This window comes from Emydura macquarii, unplaced genomic scaffold, assembly GCF_026122565.2.
Source record: "Emydura macquarii macquarii isolate MOO-44397 ecotype Brisbane River unplaced genomic scaffold, CSIRO-AGI_Emac_v2 contig_1253, whole genome shotgun sequence".
NCBI classification, from domain to species: domain Eukaryota; kingdom Metazoa; phylum Chordata; order Testudines; family Chelidae; genus Emydura; species Emydura macquarii.
This window is the reverse complement of record NW_027131390.1, coordinates 11,412,964-11,423,483: the sequence shown is the minus strand read 5'-3', so window position 1 is coordinate 11,423,483 and position 10,520 is coordinate 11,412,964. Positions and strand designations below refer to the sequence as shown.

Genomic DNA, 10,520 nt, shown 5'->3' with positions numbered 1-10,520 from the left:
CACGGAGTCACCCCCGGCTGGCCCGGGAGGGGGGGCAGCCACGTGGCCTTGGCCGGGTTTGATTTCTAGGGAGGCTGAAGCCCTGGCTTCGCTTTGACGCCCGCCTGCAATGAACCCCCTCGCCCGCCGGCCAGGGGCAGGGCCCTGCGGGACCCGCCTGGGGGGGAGGGGAGAAGCCCCGGGCTGGTCTAACTAACCCGTGCGGGCCGGAGGGGAAACGCCGCGCCCAGCCGGGACACGCGGGGGCGCGTTTCTTTGCCGTGCGCTGCCCTGCAGAGTGGGCGGGGAGCGGGGGAGCTTTCCCGGCTCCGGATCAGGCGGGGGGGGACACACGACCTCAGCCGAGCCGGGCTGCCGCCGCAGAAGCGGGCGATCCGTCCCTGGGCCGCCAGCCGGCGCTGCAGCCTCGCGCGTCCCTCCCCCGGCCAGGTAAGCGGGTGCAATGCCACTTGCCCGGTGGCGAGTGGGGAGGGAGGGAGTGTTCGAAGCCCGGCTCCCCGCCTCTCCCGCACCCCCCGCCGGCAGAGCGGGTAGTGGGGGGGGGGCTTCGCTTCTTCCCCTCCCGTGGGCAGCAGCCGGGCTGGGGAGTCCACCCGGGCAGCGGGGGCGCGTGAGTGCGGCTGGAGCGGCTCCGGCAGGGGGTGCAGGGCTGCGGCGCGCCCGGAGCCAGCTCTGCCCGGGGCCAGCCCGGCCAGTCCCGCAGGGCAGCTCAGCGGCTTCCCGGTGCCAGCCAGCGCTGACGGAGGGGCGGGATCCCGCCTCCCCCGGGGGACCCGCAGCTTTGGAAGCAGCTTCCCCGCTCCCGCACCTCTGGCTCTCCGGAAGGGAAGCTGCCCCGCCGGATCGACGGACGGCCAGGCGGACGAGGCGCCCGGGGGGGTGTCCTCCGAGCAGCCTGGGACGGGGGAAGGCAGCCCGGCGCGGGGAGTTCAATCCCCGGCAGCTGCCACTTAAGGGATTGGCTGCAGCGCGGCGAAGTTCTTCCTCCATCCCCCGTTCTCCGCCCGGCGGCGGGAAGCGGCTCCCCGGCCCCAGAGCCGAGACTCGCTCCGGGGATGGGAGGCAGGATTTCCTTCGGGGTGGGGCCCTGAAGTTCTTTGTGGATTGTGAAAAGGGGACAGAAACCTCCCCCAGCCTGGGATGGGACTTGGGAGCTCCCCGGCTGCCTCCTCGTAGGTAGGTACGCTGCATGCGTTTATGCTGGGCTTTGCTGGGCGCTGAACAATTGCATGGGATTATTTTTTGGGGTAGGAGCCTCTCTCGGGTTGTTCCCCCCCCCCCCCCATTAGCGAAACGTTCCCTTCAAACTTCCTTAGCAGGCGGCTCGAGTCATCTTCTTTCTAAGGGCATCGCACGTTTTCTTTCCTGCCACGGCAAAGTTGCTCTGTAATGTTAAAATGATGGCTTTGGTTGGCCTCTGTCATTTGAGTGAGGGGCTTATACCCCCACTGCTTCCGGGGATATTACTGCTGGTCTATACCTTTCCAGAAAGAGAGAGGACAAGTTCTCTTCTCCCCCTGGCCCTTCCAATACATGGACAGCTAAGTCAAACCCAGACTATGAAAAATAACTCCCTTCTGCACACTTGTGATCTGCTCTCCTGTGATCCACACTGATCTTTTCTCTCTCTCTATCCCACTCTCTTTATCTCCACCCCAGAAGGGGGTTTGAATGGTGACAGTAGTAAACTGGTCACTAATTCTGCCACTAAACCTGCTGCTCTAAGGATTGAAGAACACTGATTTCCGCCTTTGATAACTCCATTGATTTAGGGGCATGACTAGAGATGGGCTCTCAGCAAAGTTTATTCTAAAGTCTGGGAGGCTGAAAGAGGGATAAAAATGTCTGGAAACTGGCATGTCTCTTATGCTGGCTTTTCCCCCCTTGTTCCTTATTTTTTTTGTTTTGTAAGAATAGCACAAAGAAACTTGAAAGTATATATCATGTGACATGCAACGAATGTGTGTATTATGTATGGGGCGGAGGGTACGTATGTGCCTATTCGTATATTGTATACTGGAATTATTTTTTACCATCTCCTCTAAAGATGTTCATCTGGGGCCTGATCCAAAGCCCACCGTAGTCCATGAATTCCTTGCATTGACTTCAATGGGGTTTGGATCAGGGCCCTGATCCGTTACTGTATCCTTGGTGAGGTAGGCAGCAGCAGGCAGCACAAGTCTGGGAGCTGCTGCCCAGGGTAAATGACAATATGTTCATCAAATGATGATGCAAACCCCAGGGAGGAAAACATTCACCGGCTGGGAAGTTACTGAGTGCTTGTGGAAACAGGTGGGGAATCTCCTGGCATCTCCCCTATAAATAGATCCGTGCCCCACACACCACATGGCCATCCTTCTAAAGCACCGTTATTTCAATAAAAAAAATCAGAGTCTCTCCTCATCCCCTGTGCTTTCTATTTTGGGTTATGTATTGTCCTCCCACTTCCTTCTGAGCCCTCAGAGAAGGGCTGAATTGCTTGACTGTGCTTGAAAGGTAGTTGCTGGTAACCACACAGATCAGTTAGCTCTCTCTGCAAGTGGCTCGTGGAGTTTAGATGGACCCGGGGGTGGATGGCTTAAAAGAACTCCCCCAGGTTCATTATAAAAGCAAAGGGTCTAATCCGGATAGGTAGGGGAGTTGCAGGCACATGGTGCCTTACGGGATCAGGCCCCTTTAGCTAAAGAAACACTTGAGAACATTTGTACCTCAAAAAAGGGAAGCCTCCATCACAACTGAGATGCTGGTTCTTTAGCACCATAACTGTGCTTAGTAGGGGTTGGGCTTTCAAAAGTGAGTAGTGATTTTTTTTTTTGGGGGGGGATAGGCCCGTTGAAGGTGCCATAAAGGGGCCTGGTTTTCAGACTACTGAGCCCCAACCCTCTGGAAATCAGCCCCCTTTAAGGTGTCTCTAGCATGTATGTGGAAACTAGTCAGGTGGGACTAACACCTGTCGGTGCTTCTGTATCTTCATTGGGGCCTAATCCAGCGCCTGCTGATGTCATTGTAAAGACTCATTGAATTCAATGGGCTTTGCTTTGGGCCCTTGGTGAATGTGGATGGTGGGGTCCGGCGCTATGGGTGTTTCCAAGAGGGGCCTCATTTGATGATGTACAGTAGGATTGAAAGAATCTGCCTTGCCATTAGAAAGCCTGGAAATCTGCCTGTTTCAAAGGGGAAATCCTAGAACAGACAATCAATGTGTACTTTGTGGGCTAACCTAACAAGTGTTCAGTTGTCCGAAACAGACACCTTGGATTACAATGTCTAGGAAAACCTTGACTTCCAGTGCTTTCTAATGGGACATCATTCGTTCAGTCCTGTTTTGCAGCATCAAATTGTCCTGTTTGCTCTTGGCTTTTAAAAATGAAGACACACAGGATCCCTTTGTATGAGCGATTGGAATACATTGTGTATGTTATGCTGTGATTTGCCTTCTAGAATCTGAGCCTGCATTCCTCGGAAATCCAGCGCTCAGACTGAACTCACTGGAATGCCAGACAAGGCTGTAAGGGTGAAGGAAAGAGAGAAAAGGACAAAAAGGTGCCATGAAAATCCATGGAAAGGTTCCTGTTGAAGTCAATGGGCTTTGGGTCAGGCCCTGTATGAGCGTGTTCCCAGGAGCACTGTCCTATGTGAGGCATATACTTGAGGTGCTCCCTATAAGCTCTGCTTATAAATTAAAATCCCTCTTGCAATGATAAAATGTGGGTGTAATAGGCTAGCAGTATCTGCCTGAAACACATTAACCCTGACTTGTTACCCTACCTGGACATGAAGGAAGTAGGGAGGAGCACTCTCTTTCGAGGAGGATCTAGTGAGTGGGCTGAGCAGACCTGAGGTAGGAACTATAGGAGCAGCCAAGCCATGGAGAAGGCATCTGCTGATTGTTGACTAATTTTGTTAATGCCAGACCAGAGGCAGGGGTGAAGTTGGGAAGACGCTGTTTTGCAATGAATCAAGTTCTCCTTCATAGTTAGCTATGGGAAGCTCAGGGGATGCTGAGGTTTCAGGTTTTATCGGGATTTTGAGCTATCTAATCTGATGGAGCTAAACCTGCATAAAACAAGTGTCTGGCTGGGTAGAGGTTTAAGAGACAGTGAGAAGTGATTTTTTTCTACTTACTGGTATATATCCTGCATTTTTCTACCCTTTCAGCATTGGAAGGTCCCAGGTTAGATGTTAGTGGGTAGAAAATCAATGGAGTCCAGGGTAGAAGGAGTATTGCATAGTATCTTATACCATCCCCTTCCAGCTTGGCTTCTCTGTGCATTGTAGGAGTACTGGTGCCTATGCTGATTTCTCTGCCCCTCTGAGTCCCTCTGTGTCACCAAGCAGCAACTTGCACCTAGATCTCCGTAAGGACGGAGCGAGACTGTCATGTACAAATGAGCAAGCAGAGACCATCCATACACACCAAGAGAGATCCTTTCTAGCTGTGGCTGGTCAAAGCCAGCAGCTAAACAAATCCTTTACATAAGGGTACTGAGTGGAAGGTAATGCGTATAATTGAAAGCCCTTTAGCCTTCCTGGTCTATTCTCATGAAGGAAAAAGCCATTGGAGCAGGTATCAAGTTGAGCCTTACAACTGTTCTTGCTTCTTGTTATTCTGATGTATCTGAGCGTCCCTGATCCTAGGCTTGCTCCTACAGCTGCAGTATCTTGACGTCCTCAGGACCTGGAAGCTAGTCTCGGTGGTTGCCACGGACCTAATTGCCAAGGGGGAGGACCTCCTCGCGGAGCCTCTGCTACACAACCCCCAGCTGGGTGTGCAGGTGGCAGAGTCCGCCTTGGTGCGCCAGAGGTCGGTCCTGGCAGGTACCACCGGGATTGCAGATCTCCTGGACTATGACCAGGGGGACTGGGTAGACACTGTGGCTCTTGGGGCTCTCTACTCCTCTTGTCCTACTCAGGAGATGGGGGGCTGCCCTACCTCCCGCCTCTTGTGTTTTTCTAGAGTGGGTCCTGTGGGAGGTTGCTCCCCGCCTGCCCCCATTGTTGGCCTTCCACACCTTGCTGTTGGGCCGCTGCCCCGTGAGCCTCCCTGGCCTTCCCACCCTTACCCCACCCCTGTGCACCATGCACCAGCTGAGCTGGCTGTGAGACATGCAGTCGGTCCGTCTCCAAACCATGCCCAGGACACAGCTGTATGCGCATGTGCTCCAGACCCTTTGTTTCCTCACCATCGTGTCCTGCCCTGACACCAAGCGGTAGGACCTTTGACCACGCAAGGAGGGCAAGGGATGCCGGTGGGCCAATCTGCATGCCACCCTGGTTCCACGGCCCGCCGCGTATATTAGTTGGCGGCTCCTTCATGGAGCAGTGAGCACAGGCATGTACCTGGTGCGGTGTACGACCTCCTGCAACACCTGGTCCTTCTGTGGCGAGAGAGAGACCCTGGGGCACATTGACATCAAGCGTGCCAGATTGCGGCCCCTCTTCTGGCTCCTCCAGAGCCATCTTCTTCGGTTCTGGCTGCACTTCTCCTTGCACCTCCTTATTTACGCGCATTCTCTCTGTGGCCCCAGAAAACAGTGAGACCTCCTCGTCAATCTCCTCCTGGCCAAGATGGCCGCTCACCATACCGGGAGGAGGAAGCTGGACAGGCGGTGCTCTGCGACAGTGGGGCCTGCTTCCGATCCGTCCTGAAGTCACGTCTCCAGGCAGAGTTCCTTTGGGCCGTGTCCACTGGCTCCCTGGACGCCATGGAGGAGACGCAGGTGCTGTCCAGGGTTCTCTGCTCAGTGTCCCTCTCTGGACCCCTGCTATTTTTTAACCTGTGCCCCTCCCTCCCACCCTTGTTTTTGTCATTTGTTGCCCCCTGTAATCATTTGACACCTGGGTCGGGTGGCTCCTCCCCTTAGGCTGGAGGGAGGGACCTTTAGATGTGGGCGGGCTTCCAGCCACCCACCCCAGAGCTTCGAGAGGTGAAGTGGGTGGTAGGTGAACACCGCTGAGGATGAGGGGCTTCATCCTCCTTTGCCTTGGATCACGTGGGGTTATTTGCATCGGTGCAAAGTGGGTGCAAAAGGCTGTCCTTGTGCTGGGCACAGGGGTAAATGACTCCAAACAGTAGTGCAGGGTTGGGCCCAAAGGTCTCTGTGGGTACTGTAAACCAAAGAGATCTGGGATTGAACCTACAATCTCTCCGCTTTCAGCATTCAAAAATGGCGGTTGTATTTTCTTGTTCCCACGGCTCGTCTCTGTTCCTACCCAACCCCCACACCTCAAAATGGGATTGAGTAGGCCCCACTCCTTCTGACGCCACCCTGATGTTGGGTGGGTGGGCGGGCTGCAATCAGAGAGATGCGCATTAGCAGGGGCACAAAATCTGACCTCTGGAGACGTCTATTGCACAGGTTTGTTCAGTTGCCATTTACAGGTGACTCTTGAGCCTGGTTCCACAAAACATTATTTGGTAATTCTGGAGAACCTTGACTTCACCAAACTGTTGGCACCTGGCGTTTAGGGGTGTGGAGGGAGGGAGAAATAACCTGCCTGAGGAAGTCATCCCACTAATGGTGCCTGGGCATTTGCTCTGGAGTGAAAGTGCTTATTCATTTTTTTTTTTAAGCATGCCATCGGTGCAAAAATATTGGCTCCTCTGATAGGGTAATTGGCTTTTCAGCACAGCGCTTTGCCCTTGGGGGTTGGATGGTGCCTGTCTGTGCATGCACACGCTGGAAATCTCAAGGTATAGTCCAGTTAAAGCCTCCGGGAGCAGCCTTTATCTTCTTGTGGGCAGTGGAACAGGGTGGGCTTGAGTGTGCTGCTGCAGGCTAGCTATGAACCAGGGTCTTGTCAAGGTTCCATCTCCTCTGGGCTTTGAAATCCTGGTGTGAAGGCACCGATACCCGAGGGGAACATCCCTCGTGTAAAAGGGCGGGGAGGGGGGTCATGCTCGTACTGTAGAGTGCAGGCATTGGGCACTCATAAAGGAGCGGGTGAGGGGCAGGGCTTTGGTTCCCAGCTGCGTTGGCACAGAGGGTGAGGATCACGGAGCTGCTGGTTGATGCCGCAGCGGCTGCCTGGGAAAAATTCTAGCCAAGTCCCGTCCGCCGCTTCAGCACGGCCAGTGGTTTAGTGCCAGGACTTGGCTCGTTAGGTGTGTCCGTGCTGCAAGCATAGCTTTAACCTAGCTAGTGTGGGTAATAACAGTAGCATAGGCTTGGAGGCATCGGCTAGCAACCGGAGTACCAGCAAGCTAAGAGCCCGGGTGCGTACTGTGACTGCGAGCGGGTGCTGCAGGAAGCCTGTGCTGCCACGTCGATGCTGCTGCTGTACGTCGTGTGAGCTAGAGGAAAGCTAGCACCGGTATGCCCGCCTGTGCCGCAACCGTCTCTTTAGTTCCGGCGTAGACGTGCCCAGCAGCTTGCTGGAATCAGACGAAGGGTGAGTCCTCTTCTTTCCTGACACTCGTGCGAGTGCTTGTGGCGGCTCCAGTAAAAATCCCAGCCTAAAATGTACGACCCCCTACAGGAACCAGTCCAAGAATAGATCCTAGGGAATGCCCCGAAGGAACATCCTTTTGCCCGTGCCACTGAGAAGAGCTTAGGTACATCTTGCCCAAATAGAGCATGTTGGTGATAAACCCCCTTTTCTTCTCAATGTCCATTTACCTGAGCACTTCAGAGGTGGCCAGAGAAGGTGGTTCATGACCAATATATTCTACTCAGGGAAGATTTAGCTGAACCCGTCCTGACCACATGAATGGCACGTAGTTACTTCTGAGCTGGGCATTACTGAGTGTAGTACAAATGAAGCATTTATAATGTATAGGGTTTCCCCGCGCGCTAGTACATTTGAGTGCTGAGTAACCTCTCACTTCAAACTGAAGCTGACGTTTGACAATATCAAGGGATGCTAAATCATGAACCAGTGTAAAACAGTCCTTAAGAGCAGCTGTGCCTGGTGTTGTTTCTAAGCCCTCCTCAAACAAGGCGACGTTACATTAAGCTGTTTATCAGGAAGTCTTTTTAGTGCTGTAAGGGAAAGTAAGAATTGTCTGTACCATAATGCAAGGAAGCAGTCTGTGATGGCACTTGTCTTTCAGGGTGTTCCATTTAAAATACAGACTATCGCTTTTTTAAAAAGCGACGGAGAAATCTGGGCCCTATTGAAATTGATGGAAATCTTGTCATTGATCCCAGTAATATCAAGGCTTCACTTCCAGTGTTTTCCTAGGCATTAATTGCCTCATCCAGGTGAAATCCATGGAGGCCTTGTTTGCTTCATGATGAAGAGCCAGGTTATATTTTTCTGTGATAAAGCCAACAGGAGGCAGATGGGGAAACTCTGTAGGGGTCTCCTGGTGGCATTTCCTGCTAATCCCGCCTTCAAGGGAGAGGGCAGTTTGGGGGCTGTGAAGGAGACTGGGGGTGTATGTTCCTCCCAGGGACGTGGAGGGAAGGAGACTGCATCCAGTACCTCCATGCAGAGGCCCTGACTTCTAGAGCCGGTCTGAACCTCTCTCTCTCTCTCTCCTGAGATGTGGAGCCTTAGGTTCAAGTCCCTGGTCTGCCTGGTTCAGAGCAGAGTTTTTCATTCTGGATCAGGTAGAGCCTGGACTTGAACCTGGGTGCCCCACACACAGGGCAGTGCCCTAATCACCAGGGTAGATGGATGACGCTCCCTTTCCAAACTGAAAAACTCGGGTTTAGATCTGAAAATGGACATTTCTGGCAATTCCATTTGCATGACGAGTTTGAGAGGTTTTGGTTTTGTTCCAATGAGGAATGAAATGAGATTTCGAAAGCTCACAGCCGCAAAACAGAATGGTCACCCTCTGGTCAGCTCTCTGGATTTCTCCACTCTTTGCGCCTTGTTTAGACCCTTATTCTTGAGCAGGATGGGTGTACAACGGGACCATTTCAATACGGTGTTACACTAACTTTGTGCAACTGACCATCCCAAGTGGAGGGCAGGTGGGGGTGAGGGAGAGTGTGAAGAAGTGCGCCTCTGTGGTGCCCCACTACTCCTCTGTAGGAAACCCCGAGGAGGGGATTCTTCAAGAGTTAGTATCATTACTTCCCCCATGGGGGAGCTGCTTGTTGTGATACGGTGCCAGCAGTGTGCTGGGCTCTATATGGACAAGGATAAGGACCAGGGATGAAATCCTGGCCCTATTTAAGTCAAAGCAAAAATCCCACGGACTTGCCCCTCCTCCATCTTGTAGTGCAGAGAGCATTGGGACTTGTATAGGATTTCTGTAATATTGTGCGATATTTCAGTCCTGGAATACGGCAGATCCCTGCTTTGGAACACAGTCTGAATGGACAATGTACCAGCAATGGAGGCTGGGTGGGGGCAGAGAGGGACACGCGGAAAGAATAAAGTTAATGTGGACTGCTTATGATAGAAGTTTTGCTTTCAATATGGCCATGCTGTAAAGCCTATTGAAGCCAATGTGATTCTTTCAGTTGACATCAGTGGGTTTTGGGTCAGACCCTAAAATGTCTCTGGGATTATGTCCTAACTCAATAGAACTGCTCACATGAGAGTTCTACGGATCAGGCCCTTAATATTTATAGAGCCTGCGATCCGTACTCATGTAACTTCTCCTTACTCATGCAGGTGGAGGTTGGTGGAACTACTCAGAGTTCAGAGTTAGAGGACTGGACTCTCGTATTATAAGTAAACAGACATTGGGAGTAAGACTATTTCTCTAAGGTGCTCTGAGTCTCTATTGTAAGATGGTGATGAATGCAATGACTGCAACTTGCCTTTTGCTAATGGCAAAGCAAAATGGCTTATCTTTTTTTCTTTTGTGTGTGTGTATGTAAATTCATACAAGTTGTGTCTCAAAGAAGAATGGCAACTGGCATATCAGTGTTTCTGCCAACTCCGTCTGCTTTGGTTGTTTTATATTAGAGAGAAAGCCATGTGGTCACAAAAAAGATCAAGGAATAAAATTTCAAGCGTGATGTAAGGCGGAATTCTGTCGTCTTGTCATTTGTTTCATTAACGCGTGTGAACAAATGCTGATCGGATTCTCCGTGAATTGCGCATTGTTCTGTAACTTTGTTAGACAACTATCAGAGGTGTATACAAACGTGGGAATGACTCAACAGAACCAGCAGTGCTGATATGCCAAACACCTGTTACATAGACTGTGTGGAGAAAAATGGACCTTCAAAATAGGGACTATTGTAAGAATCTATAAAGCATGAAACTAGGGGAAACTCCCAATGTGCAGATGGATGTTTGGTCTGAGAGCCTGATTCTGTAGGTGCTGAATGGCTCTATAGTGAGGTCTCCCTCATCCCCCCAATCCAGTGGGAATTGAGAACAGTAGAAATTGAGGAGCTCATCACCTTGCGGGATTGAGTCCTTACTTGGTTTCATCTGTCTCGCCATATTTTTTTTTTTTATTAACTTTTTTAGCAAAAGCTGTTCAGTGGAAAAAAATTGGCATGACTTCAAAAGGATGCAAAATATCTGTATAAAGATGTTCACTTAAAAAACAAAAATTGGGGCCAGTGTAACAGTGCATACAATCTTTTTAAAAAGGAACAGGACCA

At 51.7% G+C, this 10,520-nt stretch overlaps 1 protein-coding gene across 1 annotated transcript in view; it reads left to right on the top strand.

The window, feature by feature from the left end:
* The first annotated feature begins 902 nt into the window (after positions 1–902).
* The window catches only part of IL1RAPL2 (interleukin 1 receptor accessory protein like 2), a 513,137-nt gene continuing 503,519 nt past the window's right edge, over positions 903–10,520 (top strand). Inside the window, exon 1 of the mRNA XM_067548147.1 lies at positions 903–1,176. The gene's annotated coding sequence lies outside the window, so the exon portion shown is untranslated. The remainder of the gene's footprint in view (positions 1,177–10,520) is intronic.